Source organism: Anser anser (assembly GCF_964211835.1).
Source record: "Anser anser genome assembly, chromosome: 7".
NCBI classification, from domain to species: Eukaryota; Metazoa; Chordata; class Aves; order Anseriformes; family Anatidae; genus Anser; species Anser anser.
Genome location: NC_139727.1, coordinates 41307536 through 41328291, shown reverse-complemented (window position 1 = coordinate 41328291; position 20756 = coordinate 41307536). Strand labels below are relative to the sequence as shown.

The 20756-nt window shown below is 53.9% G+C and overlaps 1 protein-coding gene across 2 annotated transcripts in view; it reads right to left on the bottom strand.

Annotated features, from left to right (window-relative positions):
- PWWP2B (PWWP domain containing 2B) overlaps nucleotides 1-20756 on the bottom strand; it is an 86989-nt gene that overhangs the window by 15519 nt on the left and 50714 nt on the right. The window lies entirely within an intron of this gene.

Here is a 20756-nt window from a genome sequence, read left to right as displayed (position 1 = left end):
TCAGCTGTTGTTAGTCTTAGAAATGTGCCCTCCATAAACCGCGAGGTGGGGCAGATACCTGCAGCACTGCCGCTCTGCAGTCATCCTGCAGGGCCGCCTCCCCTCCCCGCACACAACCCGTAAACGTGGCCCGTAAACCAGCCCTGCTGGGGCTGCGAAACGCTCTCCTGCCCATCTGGCGCCAGGAGAGAGACCTCCCTGCTGCCGGCAGCGCTGGCGTGCGCTGGGTCAGCACCAGCATAACCGAGGTCCCAGCGGAGGAAGGAGGGACCGGGGAGCCGGGCAAGCCAGGAGCTCAGCGAGCCCCGGGCTGGTCTCGTTAGGGTGCCACGGGCGTGCAGCGGGGCGGTGGGGCAGCGCGGCTGCAGCAGTGCCCGGCACAGAGCATCCTGCCCAGCTCCGCCTGGGGCTGCCCGGACAACACCCAAACGCTAACGCCTGTATGTGAACTGCACCACATCTTATCACAATATTGCATTTCATCCAAATCCTTTATCTTTCTTTTGTGAGGGATCCCTGTCTTAGGCTTGGTGAGCAGTTACTGACCCAAATCTGGAAGAACCACCGTTATTATTATGTGTTACCATTATTTTAGCTAATGCAGCTACAGGTGCCATTCGTTTCCTTTTTGAAAAGCGCTATGGTAAACTTATTCCATACGAAATGCAATCCTTACTTTCCCTTTGTATTCCTAACTTTAACAAGCTGGCTAATATTTTAGGGAAAAAGTTCCTTCTTGCAGAGTTAGTTTAGCAACTCAGCATTTGAACAGAGCCGGTCATATGGTGCGGTGCAAATCAGCCAAGCTGCAAATGAACTTCTGTTCTTGAGTCTCTTCGTGGGCAGCCTCACGGAGAGGACACAGGGTGATGGGTGCGAGTCGCACCGGCAGGGGGTTGCTCTCACCATGCGGAAGGAATGCTTTCCAGCGAGGGCAGCCGGTGGTCTCCCATGGCCCCTCCGTGCTGGGCTGCCCTGTGAGCGTGTGAGGCGTTCTGTGGTGCTGTCCCATGCATGTTCTTACATGCTGAGGAGAAACGGTCAGGCAGGAGAAGGGCTCTGCCTGCGCTGCGGCACAGGGTGCGGTGCCCGTGCCGCTGCCTGACGCTGGCCAGGTGTGAGCTGGCCGACCCCGGGCACTGCCGTGGCCCCACAGCTCAGTGCTGGCCCCGTGCTGCTTCCAGCCGGCGACTGCGTCTGCCCTGGAAGAGCTGCTGGCATTTTTTGCGCTGGCACGTAGGGACCTGCTTTTGGCATCGGCTAACGTACGGCAGGGGATGAATTAATCTGTCCAGAGAAAGGAATTTGCTGTGGGAAATGTTGTTATTTTGATGTTTGATTTATCCAAAGTCAGGGTGAGAAGCTGAGGCACTGAGTAGTTCTGCGAGGTTTCAGCTCAAACAATAGCTAAGTGAGCTGTCCTGACACTCTGAAATCTCAGGCTGAACTACTGACTTGAAATCTTTCATTTCAAAATACCACTTTGGAAGACCAATTTAGGGAAAGCTATGCCCTCCAGCTGAAACAATTTCGGGGAGAAATGCTTCAACTGACTTGCACAGTGAATATACGAGAGCTAAACAGGAGATAACGAATTTGCTTACGCACAAGTGTGCTGCTCGGCGTCTGAAGAACAGCTATTTCACAGCTCTCTTCCATGAAGTCCTGTGCAGAAGAAGGAAATTGCAGGGAAATATGGGTGGATGCTACGACAGTAAACACAATCTGAAATTCAGATGAATGCTCACAAACGCTGACTGTGTCCTGTTTAATCAACTCCTATTGCGAACTTAATTTGTATTGATCATGAACATCTAAAGCTGGAGATTAGTACCAGCCATGACTATAAACTGTGCCGCACTTGTTTGCAAACAGTGGCTTTCCACGTACAAATCGGTATGTTGTCATGTCCCTAAGGGAAAAGATATTCTGGAATAAAGTGTTCCACATGTGGAATATTCCAGAATACTCTGGTACAAAGCACTGGAGCACACAGGCTCCGGCCCGTTCCTGGTTTGCTGTGCTTGTGCTTACAGCTTGCTGTCGGGGCAGGGACGGCAGCGGGAGGAGGCGGCTGGGAGGGCTCCGCGGGGCAGATTCGGTGCCAGCGTAACAGCCTAGCGCAGGAGGGACGGCACACCAGGAATGTTCAGCTAACAGCTCAGATGAGTGTGCCTTTCCTGAAATGTTTGCAAGCTGCTTACTGCAGGTGTTAGCACTTTTTTTCTTAAGATTGTGGCAGGGCAGCGGTTGGCAGGTAGAGGGGCAGCTGGTCATGCACCGAACGCCCAGCCTCGCAGCGCCTGGGGCATGATGGCCCCAGGCAAGGAGTCGGCTCCGGCCACGCTCCCTCCTCCCAGCTCACGCCCAGCCCAGCTTTTTTGGGCTTTCTAGCCCTGGTTTTCTGCTGCTTTGTCCCTCCTCTTGCCTGCTACTCCTGTCCTCCTCCCACCCCTCTTGGTAGGCTTTCTTAGCGAGCACCAAAAATGGCAGCTTCTGGCATTTACTAATGTTTTAAGTTACTATTTTTTTACAAGTTGACACAGTAAGGAAGCCGATAACCCCCTCAGATAAGCTTCTCTTCCACTCTGTGCAATACCTGGTAACAGAACTCTGCTTCAGCACCCTCTCTGTGTCTGCACGAGGATGCGCAGCAGACAGAGATCACCAAGAAGGAAATGGTCGGAAGCACTGAGCGCACTGCGGGCTGGGTGCTGGGTGCTGGGCGATGCTGGCGGCCCCGGGCTGCCCCGCGCCCCGAGCAGCCCGGCAGCCTCCAGGCAAGCAGGGGCTGGCTCTCCGCACCCGACTGGTTTGCAACTCGCACAGCCAGTTGGTTAAGGCTTTCCTCCAAGTGAGCTCACCTCCTTCTCTTGAATAAATAGCGTTAAACGGCTTTGATGTTTCTCTTCTCACTCTATTTGCTTTCTTTATGCTCAAACCCAGAAGAAACAAGAACACTGGAGCAGAAAGGCCCCCAGCTGAACAGACCTGCACGAGGTGCATGACGCTCACAGTGCTCACCAGAATGGGCCACCCGCGCCTACCTCCTTTGCGCAGGGTGCCTGGGCCAGAGCTGCTCTGGGGGCATGGGGGAGCTGGGGCAGCTCCTGTCCCCCCTGGCAGCTGTGGGGTCTGCACGCCAGGGCTGAAGCCGCGACAACCCAGGTCACCCACAGGCTCCTGTCCTCTCCAGAGGGAAGCATTCATGTTTTCCATTTCTGCAGCACACAGCCACTGAAGGGGGGAAATTGTCTGGGATGCTACCATTATGTTTGTCCTTGAATACCAGCACGAGACTTTCCAAAGGAAAGAGGTGAAGGTTTGCTGAAGAAACTTCCCAGTGCTTACCTTTGGGATGTAGAAGTGTGTGGGAAATGTCATACGAATGCCTGGCACAGGCGAGAGACCTTTGAAACACGGCACTTTGGACACCGAGCTGCCACGCTGCAGGCAGCGCTGCGGGCATGGGGACACAGGGAGAGGTGCGCAGGGCACGGGGGCTGTGCTCATCCGCAGCTTGACAAACCCTCAGGGGATTCCCTGGCAGGAAAGCAGCCCTAAAAGCCTTCCTAACAGTGTGGGAAATGTCATTCGCCCGGTTCTGTTCCTTGCTCAAGATACGAATCAGAGATGAGAGGCCTACAAGACACAACCCTGGTTCACCGAGAGGCTCTGTGAAGAGGTGCGATGGAGCAGCGGAGCCGTGCCCGTGCTGTGCCCGTGCCGTGCCAGGGCCGAGCAGGCACCATCAGCATCTGCCTTGGGCACGCATGCACCGTGCCAGCTGGGCATTCCTCTCCTCAGAGAGCTTTTCCCCCTGAAGAAAACAACCCTCTGCTTTGCAGGTTGATGGTCCCCTCACCAGCTGCACCATTTTTGACCAGGGAAATGAGGGCTGGGCACATGGAGCTGGCACTGGGCACGGGAGGAGGCCCAGGAGCAACAAAAGGGACCGCAGCCTGGGGCAGGCTCCACAGGCAGCCCCGGTGCTCGGCCAGCCCGGCCGCTGCGGACCTGTGCCCCAAGAGCTATTGTAAAAATGAGCGGGATGGCACAATAATGTTAACATCATTAGCAACAGCTTTGAAGTGGAATTAAAATGACATTTTTTTTTACATCTTAAATATGAAATGTTACTCTGTGTTTGCCTTTAAGGAAGCTGAACAAAGCCCTCACAGCAAAACATGCCCTGTTCCCGAGCGTTTGGCTGCTCCCGCTGTGGACTGCAGCCTCACCGCTGGGACCGCAGGTCCCTGAGTTACAGCAGTCTCCACCCCGGCACGGACGAGCGACTGACTCCTCTGAACGGCATCCTCTTGTGGCACACGGGCTGACGGCTGGGAAAGGGGAAGCCACTGGAAATGTCACCGACCACAAGGAATTTATGCGTTATACCCTGCTTTATCTCACCAATTATTATGTCACTACATAAGTAAAGGTGATGTTTCCCTGCATTTGTTTGTTTGTTTGTTATTTGCTCAGAAACCATCTTGGCAGTCTACACATGTACAAAGGCAAGCGGACAGGAATCAGAGCTATTATGATGTATGACTACAATGCTAATACGGAGATCGCCACAGTCCATTAGACATACACAGGATGAGAATACCACCCAGCCACAAGCATGGTGCTACAAGAATACACAAGCTCCGTGCAGGAAATCACAGCCAGCTGGCCAAGAATGGGCCCAGTTGCCGGCCCCCTCGTTGTGCTGCCTGCCACACGGTGAGCAGAAGCACAGGGCTTGGCGGCAGCAGCGGTTCCTGCGGCGGGTGGTGGCGGGCGAGTCGCGAGCAGGACGCGCGGCACCTTGCGGCCACCGCTGCCGTGGCCAGGGATGCGGCCGGACCCTGATACGGGTGAACACTGCTGATGCTGCCAACCACCCTCCAAACACACCTCTTCTGGCAAGAGGCTTCTGAATAATTCAGTAGTTGCCATAAAGGAAGGGAAAAAAAAAAAAGGAATTTGTTGCTATTCTCATTCTGTTCAGCTGTTTCACTGCACTCTTCACCGAGAAGAAAAAAAAATACTGCTATTTTAATTTCAAACACAATCTGTATGAAATATCAGTCTGTACACACCAAGGTTCATTGCTTTCAGGCAACGACTCATAAATATTCATTAGAGAATTAAAGAGCTATTAACAAGGGTAAGTGTTGGGGAGCATTCATTAGCTGTCTTCCACAAAAAATGAAATTTGCATTTTACAGTGTGGAAATCCACTTTGTGAAACAGCACCTTGATTGACAATAAAACACGGTATGAGACTTGATGTAAGGCAATAAACACCCACCTCTGATACAAAGGATGCTTTGGATTCTGCAGCTGAGACTTTTCAAGGAGATGATATAGTTTTTGTAAACCTTAACTACTCAGCTCTGGTCCAAACTCGCTGTCCCAGGTGCATTGGCTGGACCAAGCACCTGAGCACACTTCTCCTGAAGTCACGGGGACACAGAAACTCGTCTCTTTTTAGCAACTGTGATTCACCCTGATTTGTGTATCTTGGCCCCTGCCTGCACATTTCCTGTAATGAACTCCCCAGAGGACGCTTAGCCCTGCAGCGTGGCACAGCTCTGGGTTCTGCCCGTGCTTCCCGTGGCACAGGCTGGCGCCCATGGCCGGGTGCCGCTGCACGTCGCCAGCCACGCGTCGCCCACGGACGGAGGTGGGCTGCGGGGACAGCGCCTCGCTCTGCGCCCGGCCCCGCTCTCGTCTCCGCCAGGGCTGGCAGGCGCCGTCACCGAACAACACCTCGGGTGGGTCCCCGAGCCATCCGCAAGGGGGGCAGAGGGACTCCGTGGTTGTATCTAAGGGAGTAGGGTACGGCGGGGGCTCCAACGGGGCAGGGGGAAAACGGTCGCTCTGGGGCCAGTGCAAGCAAGGTGATGCAGCACGCGCTGCCCGTGGGGGCTGCCTCACAGGGGCTCCCCAGGCAGGGCTTCGTGTGCGTGGCGGCCCTACAACAGTGCCAGGGGAAACGGGCCCCTGTGACGCCAGTAATTTTCCTACATCTGCAGCTAATGGGAATGCATAGGAGAATCCCAGGGGAGTATCTATTAGGTAAAGCAATTATTTCTCAGCCTGAAAGGCAAGATGTGAACCACGTCCCCTAATGTCTCTCCTGAAGCATAATTCAATAATTGATATTTGCTCTTCTGCACTTATATGGTGAAGTAATGGCATCTGGAAAGGGGGAACCTGGAGCAGAACAAGGTTCCCCTCGGTGGGGATCATACATAATAGAGGACTTTTTACCCAAGACATGAGTAGCTACTGGACCACAGCTTTGGATTCACAGCGACAGCCTGGGGTCCGCAAGAGGCGACCGAAACCTCCGGTCTGTTCCCATAGACAGGATTTCACCTGCTCCTGATGGAAAGCTTCCAGGGGCCTGTAACTGGAAAGAAAATACTAGAAACCAGCACAAGAGGTGATGCCTTGTCTCTGAAGGTTATCTGACACTGCAAACCAGTGCCCTGGGCAGGGGTGGGGGGAATGGCTGTCCCCCGGCTCTGTGGCTGCAGCGGGCACCGCTGGGGGAACACAGCATCTACTGAGCAGGGCCTGGCGGCCAGAGTCCTGTGGCAAACTGAAGTCCCATTCTGCTGCCATCAAATTAGCCATAAATTATTTCCTGAAGTCTCTGAATAGGGGTATTTGAAACTGCAAACTGACCATGGCCAGAAGCTCTCATAATATATTTCTCTGTAAAATCATAGCAAGTTATATGTAAATATTTGCACATATACATGGATACACGCACACAAACTTCTTTTTTCTATTATTATTTTTTTATGTGTTAATACTGCCTGCTTCTGCTGAACAGCGTGCACCCTGTCGGTGTTTGACTGGCGTTCTGTATGCACAGGGCGTGGGACTGACAGAAAAGCAGGCACACAGGGACAATTTTTTCATCTGTCTGTACCCCCTCCAGTGAGTATCTACTGCTCTGTGCTTTCTTGGCTCTTTATAAATACAAACCAATCATGTAGCGGGGCCCTGTGAAATAAGCAAATAAAGGTATTCCTCCTTCTCACAGATGAATGACAGAGAAGTATCAACATGCACATATACATACATTTGGGGTCAAAATTCCATCTTGCTTGGCTCAAATTTTCCAAAAATCAGTTTCAAGCTTGCTTGAGTTAGGGGTAAACCTCACTGCTCAGCGAGCATGGGTCAAAGCCTTAGAACAAAAGCAGGCATGCAGACAGGGTGCTGAAAGTTTACCCTAAATTCATTAAAGTTACAAAACATTTTCTGGCTTTCAGGAAAGTTTCATGATTTCTACCTTTTTAGGGCAGGCTGGGTTTACAAGCAGGGCGCAGGGCCTGACCCCTGCTCCCTGAGCCTGTGCCCCCGTTTCAGAAGGCGACGCAGCTGACCGAGCCCCGGCGCCGTTCCACCCATGGCCAGGAGCCCGCGGTGGCCGCAGCTCGGCGGCTGGGGAGCTGCTTGGGCACCCGGCACCCGGCGGAAATACGGGACGCGCTCAGCTGCCAGGTCTTCGGAGGGAGAAGCAGCCAGGCTTTCAGTCCCAAACACCTCCTCACGGCTGCCATCACCCCGATGCACGCACTGGGCAATAAAAGTTTGATCGAACTGACGAATTAATGTTCATACTGAAGTACCGCTTTGATCGTGCCGTATCTACGCACAGTTCCTGCCATAGGCTCTCAAAAGGCATCAACAGCACAGGCTCGTCAGCTGTTTAACCTTCCCGGGGCGCACACTGCAGTGACGGTCAGGGCCGGGAGGTGAGCCGCGGCCTCAGCCGCCGGGCCGGGGGCAGCGGGGGGCAGCGGGGCGGGTAGGGTGCTGGCAGCACCACGGCACAAACGCACAGCAAACGCATCTCTGCTTTCATAGGAGAGGAGGCAACGCAAACACACAAAGGCTGTTTACATAACAGAGCAGGGAGGGGAATATCTCTGTTATCAGCTAGTAATTTTTCCAGACAAAGAAGTCTTCTTCTGTAACCCAGTAATCCTCTTATGCGCCAGCCACACATAATTGACGCGTCTCGTTTAAACACCTACAGGAGCACAGGACCATTTCTTGTTTAGCTGGTTTTCAAGCCAGCGTGCCAGCTTTCCACATTTTCCATTACTCCACACCTTACGTCCTGCCTGTGCCGCGGGTAGGACGTGGCACGCACTCCCGCTGGGCCCGTCACCCCGCCCCGCGCTGCTGTCACCACGCGCGGCCCAGTATCAGCTGAAATTCCTCTGCTTTATCCAGGCATGACCTTCCTATTTGGAAATCAGGTTTAGTCTCCCTTGATCTGTGATTTTCCATTTCCTCCTTGTGCAGGTCTTGCACGATGACCCCGAGCAGCTCTGTCTTTGCCACGGCACTTGCCCAAAGAATCCCTCTTGCCAGAGGAGAGGCAGGCGGAGACCCTGGCGGCGCAGCGTGCTCTCCCCGGGCCTGCGCAGGGCAGGGCTCCCGCAGCGGCATCCCCAGCACAAGCCGCTGCCTGAGCCCAGCTGTCCCTGGCCAGGCAGGCAGAAAAGGCAGAACAGAAACCATGAAAGCCTCGACACCTGGGTTTCTTACAGGCTCCAGCCTGCTGATAAGAGTTTTGCATCTCTCTTACATCTCTTACACGAGAGGGGGTTAAAAAAAGCTTTGAATTCGTCACTACAGAACTGCCAGTGATTAGCAAAGTCCCCGAAGCCTGCGGGTTTTGTTGCAGCCAAAGCCAAAGGTTTGCAGGACCAAAGGTTTTGGTCCTGCAGCTGATGGCCAGCAGCATCCCACCCCATGCAGCTTCCCGTCCCGTCCCACGCGGGTGCGGGGCCCCCTGCCCTGCCGCTGCCGTAGGGGAGGCCGGGAGCTGCTGCAGAGCAGGGGAAGAGCCTGCACCCCCCCCGGCATTGTCTGCCCCCAGGTTTGGAGGTGGCACCACGGGCAGCACACGGTGACGGTGACGGGGGGCTGCGAGGGCAGCGAGCCCCAGCAGGACGCCTCAGCCAGCCCCCAACCCCCAGCCCCCAGCTCCAGCCCCCAGCTCCCAGCAGAGCGGGGCCACGGAAAGCTCAGCAAAGCACCGGTGTGTGCGTGTGGCAGGGGTTTGGCGCACACATGCACACAGCCAAGCTTGGCTTTCCTCAGGCGATTCGTGCATGTTGCTTCTATCGCCAACAGAAATCGAGGGGCTCGTTACTTGGAAGGGAGCTGAGCTGCGCTGTGTGCAACCGACTCACGTGGGCTTCAGGAGCCCGGGGTTTATTTTTAGACACATTTATTTTCCTCTCACTTTAATCTCTCCTGGTTTAATCTGTTTTTGCGCTCCACTCTGACACTAGCGATAGGCAAAAAAATAATCAGTTAAACAAATAAAAACCCCAAGCCCCAGCACAGTGTGTTATTGACCACAGCAAGAGAGAACGCAGACACAGAGGAAACTATTTATAGCAGAGATAAACAAGGTAAAGGGTTTTGCTTAACGAAAGGAAATGGAAAAATAGAGCTAAGGCATAGACCTTGAACGCGCTGCCCTTGCCTGGGCCCAGGAAGGCTGGCTGGCTCCTGCCCTGCCCGCCAGCCCTGTGCCCGCACTGCCAGCACGGCACGGGGACGGGGACGGGGACAAGGACACTGCAGTCACTGCTGGGAGCAAGCGGGGCTCTTGCTGCTGGGGCTGGGTGCAGCCGAGGCTTTTCTGGGCTTCACACAAATGCTGAGTGGATTTATTTTTTTTCTGCTCTAAAAATTTAATGGGACAAGAAAGCATTTCCTGCCCCACCCTGCAGAGAATTGCTGGTGTGTGACGCAGAGGGGCTGGCGGGCTTTAACCTGCTCTCAGCAAGAGCTAGGGAGAAGATGCTTTGGGCACTATTCGGACAGATTTTAGCAGGAACAAAGGTATTTATTCAGAAAGATACAGAGCATAGATCTGTGTCACACTAACTTTGAGAAACCCTAACGCATTAAGTAGGACTAATCCACCTGAGCCTTGCAGTGAGAAGAAATACACAGCAAATGTGTCCTATACAGGGATTTCCCTCAGCTTCTGTGCTGTCAGACTTCTGGCAAAGCAGCCTGCCTTTTTGTTCGTTGCACTTCTCTGCATTGAAGAGGCCTGGCAGGGGCCGTCTGCCGCAGCAGAGCGGGGTCTGCCAGGCAAGGGGTCCACAAGGGAGCATGGCCCCACGCAGCCCCACACTGAGCTGCACAGCCCCATGCAGCCCCACACTGAGCTGCACAGCCCCACGCAGCCCCAGGCTGAGCTGCACAGCCCCACGCAGCCCCACGCCGAGCTGCACAGCCCCACGCAGCCCCAGGCCGAGCTGCACAGCCCCACGCAGCCCCACGCCGAGCTGCACAGCCCCACGCAGCCCCACGCCAGGCTGCATAGCCCCACGCAGCCCCAGGCACCAGCCCAGCCTCCAGCCCCTCGGGCCACCCCACGCCGGCCGGGGCTGGGGAGGTGCAGGGCCGGGGAGGCGCGGGGGTGCTGCTGCGCACCCCCTGCCAGGCAGCAGCCGGGCAGGCACAGCGCTGAGTGATGCTGCCCGGAGCTGTGAGAGCCCTGCCTGCAGCGCTCACGCATCATTTGCACAGCTTTCGTCAATTCTTTGGGAACTCCTTGCAGGTAGCACAGTTGTAACCGAAGATAAGCTTCCGCGTTTGTATTTTCTTAGCCTGTTTGAAACTCGCCTAAATCAAATCAGAGGGTTAATCCCTACATTTTAGGCACGGGGAACAATGCCATGTTAATTCTTTCCTGTAGATTTGCTAATTTGACTTTCTTTTTCCAGAAGCATCAAAGCAGAACCCTCCAGAAGAGAACTTCCTAATCAGCAAAGCTAAGAAGGAAATCACTTATTTAGTGGAAAGGATGTAGACATACCAAAGGGAAACATTTCCATGTTCTTTTTATAGCTCTGAAAAACAACTTTAAAGAGCGTGTTCCCTAAAATCTATTTTTATTGCAAAGAAATGGAGCTCTGGGGCCCTTCCATGCAGTCGTCTTGTTCTCTGGACCTATAAATAAGAACGTCAGTAAGATGAATTGGAACATCTTTTCATTGTTCAAAATATTGTACTTTATTGATTGAAAGAAGAGGAAGGAAATCAGGAAGAAACAACGAACAAGTTAGGAGTCCATAGCAAATGCTTAGATGAGACGTCCCAAGCCCTAAGTCAATCCTGCAGCTTCTACATGGGCTGTGAATTTTTTTTGGACTCTAAGTCCACAGAAGTCCAAGTTTAGCCCAGCAGGAAGACATCGTTATACATGAGAACAAGTGCAGAATTTTCGCCAGATGCATCTCCAGTGGAAACCTCAAGTTAATTGTATTAATAACGGCAAAAAATGCGTGTTAAATAAATCTGCATACAAATCTGTCCCTGCTAACATCTGCCTCTTGCTATGGAAATAGTAGTCCAGCTCCTTGCTGTGGGGCCTTTCCACAATTATCCAATAAATTTTGCCTAAATATACTGTGACTCTGGGAACTGCCAGAAGGTTTCGGATGTATTCCAAACCTGAATTTTAGCACCAACTAAAGCTCTCATCATAGCTACAGGAAAGACAAAAAAAGTCCTCAGGCCTATCCGAGGACAGAAGAAGTAAAGCCAAGCAATTCATTTACTTTATTAAATCTGCAAAGGAGCCAGCGAGGAAGCTGGAACTGCACTAGGGCTTCTCATTCCCCAGCTGGTGATGGCACAAAGCAGTAAAAAGCATCCAATCTGGCTCCATTTTCTAGAGTTCAGAACGAGCCCGTTTTCCATGGAGTTTTCCGTAGTTTTTCCTACACTCAGGTCTTAACCAATCCACTTCAAAAGCTACGGCTTCTTGAGTAGCTGGGCTGTCGGTGGGGCAGCTCCCGCCCACTTCGGCGCTGGCGCGGGGCCTTCTGTGGGTGGCCATCGCCTGGGGATGCCCGGCCCCAGCCTGAGCCCTGTGGCCGGGCGCCTCGCGTGGGGCAGGGGCTGCTCCGCGGGGCAGCAGCGACCGCGCCAGGAGCTGCGGGTCAGGGCCTCCTCCGAACACAGGCTGAGCTCACAGCGAGGTGATCTCGCCGGATTTGCTCCCACATTTGCTGTCTCAAGAGCCCTGTAGCTACAGTACAGCAAGACACTCAGCAAGCGCCATCTCAAACGCCCGTTGGCTTTCAGCAGCACTTCTCTGGCCGGTGAGCCCCGTGCCCCCGCCTGCCACGCTGCAGCCTCCAGCCCCTCCACCAGCTGCAGCTTTCCCTTTGTCTTTGTTTTGGCAGGCTGCAGGGATCTGGCAGAGTGGTGAACAGCTCCTGGGCTGCTGCGCGGGCTGGTACAGTCTGAAAGCCTGCGGGACACATTTTCACCTTGGACAAAAGCCTGCAACACCCATCGATTTAAGATGGAGTTTGAAACTGGACTTTTCTCCTGGCAGTTCTGGCCAGCCCCGGTCCCTGCCAGCTTTTAGCGTTGCAAGGTGACTGTGTACAGCCACGGAGGGAGATGATGAACCTCAGCACAGTGTGAACGCTGACTGTAGATCACCCTTGACCATTCCCAAAAGCCATCCCAAGCTGCTTCCCCTGTGCCCAGTTGCTTATTTCGCCTCCCGTGCCATGCTGCTTTGCACCCTCGCCCCCACGTGCCTCAGCCCCACACTGCCACGGGCTCTGTCACGTCGCCATGCCACAGGCGTGGGCACAGCCCCCGCGGGTGGATACGCGTGGGCCAGTCCCCGCAGCTGCCACCAGCACCTTCCAGCACCAGCAGGCAGCGTGCATGGTGGGGATGACCGCCCGTTGTGCCGGTGGCATCCCTGGCACGTGGCCGTGAGTGACCGGACTGACCCACCCCCTGCACAGCAGCTGATGGCAGCACCACCACTTCCAGCAGGGATGGATGTGAGGACATAAAATTTACCTCTTCTTTTACGATGCCGATTTTAGAAGATTAAATTAGGGCCACTGCAGTGGCTGCAAGGGAGCTCTCGGAAGGGCAGTCACTGACCTGAGCTGAGGTCTAAAAAACATGGTAAAGCTGAAGGTACCGCCATGATCTGCTCTTTCTCTATAGTGTTATAGAGAAAGAAAACAGTATAAACATGTTTTAGAACAGTGGGAAATAGTGTGACTGTTACCAAAGCAATGAGCAAAGCTGAAGTCACCGGCTGGGATTTGGGCAGCGTGGAGGCACGCTCCATCCCTGCGGTGGGGCGGCCCACAGAAACCAGCAGTGCCCCTGCACCCGTGTCAGGACAGAGTGCTCCCGGCGCCGCCAGGGAGTGAAAACCATCTCGCTAAATGCCAGTCGGGGTGGGCCCTTAGGCTTTCATCAGCTGCACTCAGATGATGTTCGTATTTCACGTGCGTGTTAAGCAGAAGATGGAGAGGACGCACCTGCAGAAGGAACCCACCAGCTCCGTGCGTGGCAGCGCTCCCCTCCGCTCCCGGCAGCGGCAGGAGTTGCGGTGGGTGGTGATGACAGAGAGCTCTCTGCTCAGACGTGCCATCCTTTCACTTTGCTCACCCAGTGTCAGCAGCGTAAGTTGCTGCTTGCAGTCTGAAATGCAGGAATAGCATGGGACTATGCTTGCAGGAAACTCATACTGAATTTAAGGGAGAATTAAAGCTTTTCTAAAGCAGGAAGCTCACCTACATGGCACTGCATAGTTATTTACAAAAAGATGGCACTCGTTCTGTTTATTTTAGAGCAATATCATCTCTGTTGTTTTCATGGGCTTTGAGACTGATTTCTACAAAAATTCTAAGCTTTCTTTGTCATTCTTGCTACACCGAATGCCTATTCCAAACACTAAATACAGATGTATAAATTACACGTTATGGAGTGACTCATAAGAAAAAACCATTAACAGCGAGGGGTGGCTAAGAAGATAATTACACACAAAATGCTGTGAGTGGGAAGCCAGGAGGGACGCTCCCGGCACGAACCTGAATGCCCAGGACGAACCACAGCTCCCCGTGCTTTTGGCGAGGCTGGGGCCGGGGCCGGAGGCCGGGGCCGGGGGCTGCCCTGCCGGGGGCAGCCCTTACACAGGTTTCAGTTTTGCCGTCCCACAGTCACTGAGCCCCCAGAGGCACAGACCAAGACTCCTGTCTGGGGGCGCGCAGAGCACTTCACAGTTTGAAGCCCGATGCGTGTTTAATTTAGAGAGTTTCACGACATTTGCCCTAATCGGCAACAATTGCAGTGTTTTGGAAACGTCACACAGTTCTAAGCAACGAAGCGTGCAGGTGGCAGTATAATTTTAGTCGTGTTTGCTTTAGCCTGACAGTTAGGGCAGGGCTGACCTGGACGCCAGCCACCCAAGGAGTTACTGAATTCCCACCCTCGTATTTACCAAAATGTCTCCAGGCAGTAGGTGAGCTGGAGCCGTCCCAGGTGTCCCCGGGTGTCTCTTGCCCATTATACGGGACAATGACCATGTGGTGCTAAAAAAAGGGAAGCCAAAGAACTGGCAGGGTGCGCAACACCCTGTAAAACAGCCTGCTCTGCACCACAGCTGTCAGCAGCGACCGCTGGCGCAGCGACCAAGCCACACCAAGAAGCCTGTCCCGCCACAAGGCCACCTCCACCTCCAGCCCCTCCTGCCCCGGCCTGGGCAGAGCTCCCGCTGCCTGCTCCGGCTCCGTCCCATCGCAGCAGAGGGGCAGCAGGGCTGCCAGGCACTGCCTGCGCTGCCGCCCGCGGTGCCCCGGCCAGCCGTGCTGCTCCCCCGGCACGGCCGCCACCGTTCCCTGCGTCCTTCCAGTGCCTCTCCTGCCGGTGCCTGAGCCTGGCCCTGGTCACTGCGGTGACAGCCAGGGGCAGCAGTGCGTGTCCCTGCTGCCCCTGCTGCAGGAGGGCCGAGGGGAGCAGAGGCCTCCAGCACACGCACGGCGCTGCCCCTGCACCGGCACCAGCGGTGCCGGTGCCTCCGAGCACATGCGGGTGAGCACGCTCCTTCCCTGCAGCACTGCGTCTTCCAGACTCCGTTAGTTAGAAGAAAAGCAGCAGTACCAAAGACTAGAAATGCGCATCTGGTTTGTTTCACCTCAACTTACTTTTCCGAAAGGTGGCTTCGATGTGCCACCAAGTTTTGGACGCGCGAAGCAGTAATTTCCTACATACCAGCTGCAAATTTCTGTAGCAGCACAGGGAACAGGATAGGCTATGGACAAAAAAAAGAAAGCAAATTCATTCTGTTTTTGACGCAAAAACTGGCAACTTCGCTAAAAATATAACATTCCGTGTCAGGAAAGTATCTTTTAGACTTGAGCTACTTCCCGAGTAAATAAAACCAAAAGAGCCCAGCGCAGCAGCAGCCGGGGCAGAAAAGAGGAAGGATTGCACCCCGCAGCAGACCTCAGCCAGAGGCCAGCATACCAGGAGTAACAGAGCCTTTTTCTTTTTCCTTTTTCTCGTTTCACCCACGAAAGCAGCGCACCACCTATTCTCCTGTCCATCAACCCAGGCCACCACCGAGGTTCGGCTGCGTTTCCCCACGCACCCCCTGCCCGAGCAGGCGGCGGGGCTCGGCCCCGTGCCCGCCGCTCCCAGCGGTGCCCCCGCCGCAGCCGGCCGCGAGGCACGGAGCCGGACAGCCACACGAGCTGCTGGCAGGGTCTGCACGCTGCGTCTTTAAGGAAAATGCCAGCTGTTCCCTATTACACCAGTTGACAGCCTTTAGCAATAACACAAAGCGAACACTACACTGTGCAGAGCCACCTGGAGGGCCCGTAGCAGGGGGAGCAGCCCCCACACCTCAGGCACCGCAGCCGAGGGACTGGGGCACTGCGGTTGCTGCTGGCATTGGTCACAGCTCGCACAGCGACCCTGTGGTCCCGCTGTCCTCACCACAGCGCATGCACAGCCACAGGAGGTCTAACCCAGCACCTGAGCAGTCTGTTTTCACAGAATCACAGAACGGCTCAGGTTGGAAGGGACCTCGGAGGTCACCCAGTTCCGACCCCTGTCATGGGCAGGGACACCACCCACTAGGTCAGGCTGCCCAGAGCCTTGTCCAACCTGGCCTCGAACACCTCCAGGGATGGGGCAGCCACAACCCCTCTGGGCAACCTGTGCCAGTGCCTCGCCACCCTCTGACCACCATTCTGGTCCCCAAATTAGAGAGAGATCGGATTTGATGGGTGGAGTACTCACTGGATAGGGAGTTGGCTTGAAGGTCGCATCCAGAGAGTGGTGGTCGATGGCTCTGTGTCCAAGCGGAGGCTGGTGAGGAGTGGCTCTTCTTCATAAGTCCTCTTTAATTACTGAAAAGCTGCGATGAGGCCACCCTGGAGCCTTCTCTTCTTCAGGCTGAACATCGCCAGCTCTCTCAGCCTTTCTTCGCAGGAGAGGTGCTCCAGCCCTCTGAGCATCTTCGTGGCCTGCTCTGGCCCCGCTCTAACAGCCCCACATCCTTCTGGTGCTGGGGGCCCAGAGCTGGACGCAGGGCTCCAGGTGGGGCCTGACGAGGGCAGAGCAGAGGGGGACAACCCCCTCCCTCCCCTGCTGCCACCCCTCTGATGATGCAGCCCAGGATGCAGTTGGCCCTCTGGGCTGCAAGCGCTCACTGCTGGCTCGTGTCGAGCTTTTCGTCCACCAGAACCCCCAAGTCCTTCTCTGCAGGGCTGCTCTCAATGAGCTCTTCTCCCAGTCTATGCTCATGTCTGGGATTGCCCCAGCCCAGGTGCGGCACCTTGCAATTAGACTTGTTGAGCCTCATTAGGTTCACATGGGCCCAATTCTCAAGCTTGTCCAGGTCCCTTTGGATGCCATCCCTTCCTTCTGGTGTGTCAGCCGCACCGTTCGGCTTGGTGTCATCTGCAGACGTGCTGAGGGTGCACTCGATCCCACCGTCTATGTCATTGATAAAGCTATTAAACGCAACCAGTCCCAGGACAGACCCCTGAGGGACACCACTGGTCACCGGCCTCCACCTGCAGGACAGGTGAGGCGATGTGACGTGACGTGACGTGACATGGTGTGACGTGACGTGACGTGACGGCGGTGGGGCAGCCTGACACAGCAGGGCTGCGCACCCCCTGGGGCAGCCCCCCCCCCCCCCCAGCATCACCGCCCCCGGGGCCTGGGCAGTCGGCGGCGGGGCTGGCGCTGGGGCGGCCACGGGGCTGCGGCGCTCCGCCTGCCCCCTGCCTTTACCCGAGCAAGAGGAGTAACTGCAGCAGGAGGCCCTGACCGGGGGCGATGCCTGCGCTGGGCCAGACAGGGCTCTGCCGTCCACTTGCTGCTGGTCAGTGATAGCTGAAATACTACTTCCCGAAGGCAAAATGATGTAATTTGATTTTTCCCACCAGAAATTTCATTGCAATGAAACAATCAATCAAACAACAACAAAAATAGTTCACAAAAATGGATTTAAGTGAAACTGTTTTTTTCCCAAAAGCCCTAATCACATATATCTCACAGAAAAAACAAACAAACAAAAAAACCCAATGAGCTCCAATTCAGCTTCATTAGTCAAAATATCTGTTTTACACTTTGCAGACAGCAAAATATGGTTAGCATTCCCAGACTTTTAGCTTTGCTAATAGTTTATTATTATTATTACCATTTCCTTCTCTTTCAGTGTTTAAGTTCATCTCCTAGCTGATAATATACGAGCTCTGGGGCCAGCAATTAAGATAAAAAGGGGAAATTACAGTAACCAGCCTAGATAAAAACGTGCTTGCTCTGCATGAAGTAAATGTTCACCTTTTCCTATTCCAGTTGAAATACCCGTGAAGAATACGGTGCTAATCAATCTTCCACTTTGTTCGGTAGGAGCCGCACTCCTCCAGACACACAAGGAGCCGCTCACGCATAGCACTGCAAGGGCAGTTTAATTTCACTTTTTCTGGCATGTGTTTTGATAAGCAGCTGCAAGCACGAGGCACCCTGGCCAGGCCGCTTTGTGGCTGGATAAGAAGACGCACAGCGTCCTTCCCGCACCCACAGCTGTGCTGGGCGTCCCGCAGGGAGCGTCCCCAGCCCCAGCCCCAGCCCCAGCCCCAGCCCCGTCCCCAGCCCCAGCCCCAGCCCCAGCCCCGTCCCAGAGCAAGGCAGGGGCTGCCGGGGCCATGCTGCGTGGCCGTGCCTGTGCGGGAGGAGCCGGCAGCGCTGCGGTGGGCACAGCTGCCCCGTGCCCTGGGCCATTGTGCATTCGTGTCCGTGCTGCCTGGGAGCCCGCATCCCCTCGTGGCCGGGGTGCCGGGTCCACCAGCGGGGCAGCCGGCAGAGCACGAGCCAGCAGCGGCCGCGATGCTGCCCCGTGCCTGCTGCCCGCCCTGGACAGAGCAGCGGTACCGCGCAGTGCGTCCCGCTGACCGCCTGCATGCCGAAGCAGGACACCCGAAGAGCTGTATAGAACTGGCCGCACAGCCAGAGATGTTATAAATGGGCACAAAATGATCCAGCCGAAGGTTTTCTTTTTATTCCAGCCAAACTATTTGTTTAAATCTTCTGCATAAGTGAATTCCAGAGAGATACAATACTCTGTGAGAACATTTCATTTATTGGTTCTGCGTGTACTGACCTTCCAATTTGTACTTGGCCTCTTGAAAAATACTTTGGTTAATTATTATTATTACTACTGGATCACTGGAAAGTGTTGAATTTTAACCATTGGGTTTAACTGACGGTGAAGGGTAACTCAAAACCTTGAAAAATTACGTGGATCTTCAGCGTGACTCTTTCAAAGAATTATTTGAAAAATCAACTTAAAAACATGTTATACTGTCTTAGCTTGCTTTGATCTTTTAATTCGATTGATTTGTCCTTGGAAATCAATAAACCACTAAGAAAAAAGATCAATATGCCATATATAGTTATATTTTCGTCATCTAATGCAGAATATGTGAATAAAAATAACTATCAAGACCACCAGCCAGGTGGAAAATTCTGTTCATTTTATCTCTGCAGTGAAAGCTAGAGTTTCAAACACATTCAGAAATATGAGAAATTCACCTCTGTTATGCTTAATCTTCTTCAGTGGTAATATCACGTACAAGAAAAATATAAAAGGCAGCTTTAGTATAATTGACTCCCTAGCTGGCAGAGCATGGGCTTGCTGACTTCACTGAAACAAGGATCATTCTTTGTCTGCATTGCACTTACAGCACAGTAATAAAACCTGTCTTTGAGATCTATCATCAACCAACATCTGATGACACAATTACTTTAGGGAAAAAAAGAAAAAAAAACAACCAAAGAAAACACACACGCACACACACAAAACCAAACAACAACAACAAACACACCACAAACGATGCTGAATACTCCGAGTGCAAGTGAGAACGGCAGTGCACGGGGCTGGGTTTTGAGCACGGGCTATGTATAAAAATCCTGAGTCCAATGGTCATGATAAGCGAGGTGAGCTCCAGCCCGTGCAGAGCAATGCCACGGTGACAGAAGTGAGATACAAGGCAGCAGCAGGAGGCCACGGACCTGGCAGCTTCGCCAAAACCAGACCCGTCACCGACCTCTGCCGAGAGCCTTGAGCAGCAACGCAACCCTGCGCTCTGGAAAAGAAGGCGGAAAGGAAAAGCCTAAAATGTAACTGCCACGTAGCAAGGTACAGCAGTAACGAGCCTCCTCTGCAGCCCCCTGGCGAGCACGTCTGCTGCCCTGCCGTGCTCAGCAAGTGTGCCGGAGGGGCGCGGGGGCGACATTTGGGGAAGGTTCAGGGAAATCCTCTGCGGCGCACGTGCCGTCCATGACCGCTGTAACACAGCCAGGGCACCGCATGTGGGGGAGCAGGGTCAGGACTCGAAAGTACCAACCTTCCATTCTTTTTGCATTGTTCTGGAACCGTATGTATGTTTTTGGCAGTAAGATGCTCTCACTCTAAGCTCATACAAACACGTATGTGGCTGAGCGTAGTGGGAGTGATCGCATGTGTTTGTAGTGCACGGACCTGGTGCCTTTTATGTTTTGTTTACACGTATTGCCATTAGCAAAAATTAATCATAATGGAAACAAATACTGTAGTGTCGCAGTCCCTGTGCTGCTGACTGTGTTGGCTGCTCTGGCTGTTCTTGCCAGAAAATCTTTCTTTTGATGCCCTTTGAAACTACGTCCTTTAAACAGCAGTATTTTTGTTAGTGCTATAGGTCACATCACACCCCAACAGCCGAGACATTTAAAATTTAATTTCAGGCTTCAAGAGAAACTTTAATTGCAAATCCATGTGCTTTAATCAAGATATACCCGGAAACTATCTTGTAGAAAACCAGATCTGCAGTTTTCTCCCCAGGCTTTCAATACTTGCTATACATGTCCACAAATATGTAGTGTTTAGGAATAGTTGTTGCTACCACTGAAAATAAAACCACAGCGTATTTGGCCACCACATACACATAGCTAAATATAACATCTGACGGTGAACTGCAACAAATAAGGTGGGTTATGGCATAGGATTACCAAGAGACAAATAAACCTTATCTATAAATAAACAAACAAACAAATAAAAGGTAGCCACTTCCCTTTCCCAAGTTCCCGCAGACTATTTCAAGACAAGCATTTCTTTGAGTGGCTGCAGGACCTGCACGGAAAATAAAAATGTATTCAAGCTGCCCATTATGCAGAGGCACGGGCAAAGCCGTGTGCCCAGGGCCGTGCCCCCGGCGGGTCCCGCGGGCCGGGGCTGTGCCCAGGAGGGCACCCAGCGCTGCTGCCCGCTGCGCAGGCGGGCTCAGGAGATGGGAGCAAAGCCAGGACAGGACAGGCCCCGGGGGTGGCTGCCAGCACCCGGGGGTGCCCGGGGACCCCCATCTCTCCCCCCAGCGCGGCGGCTC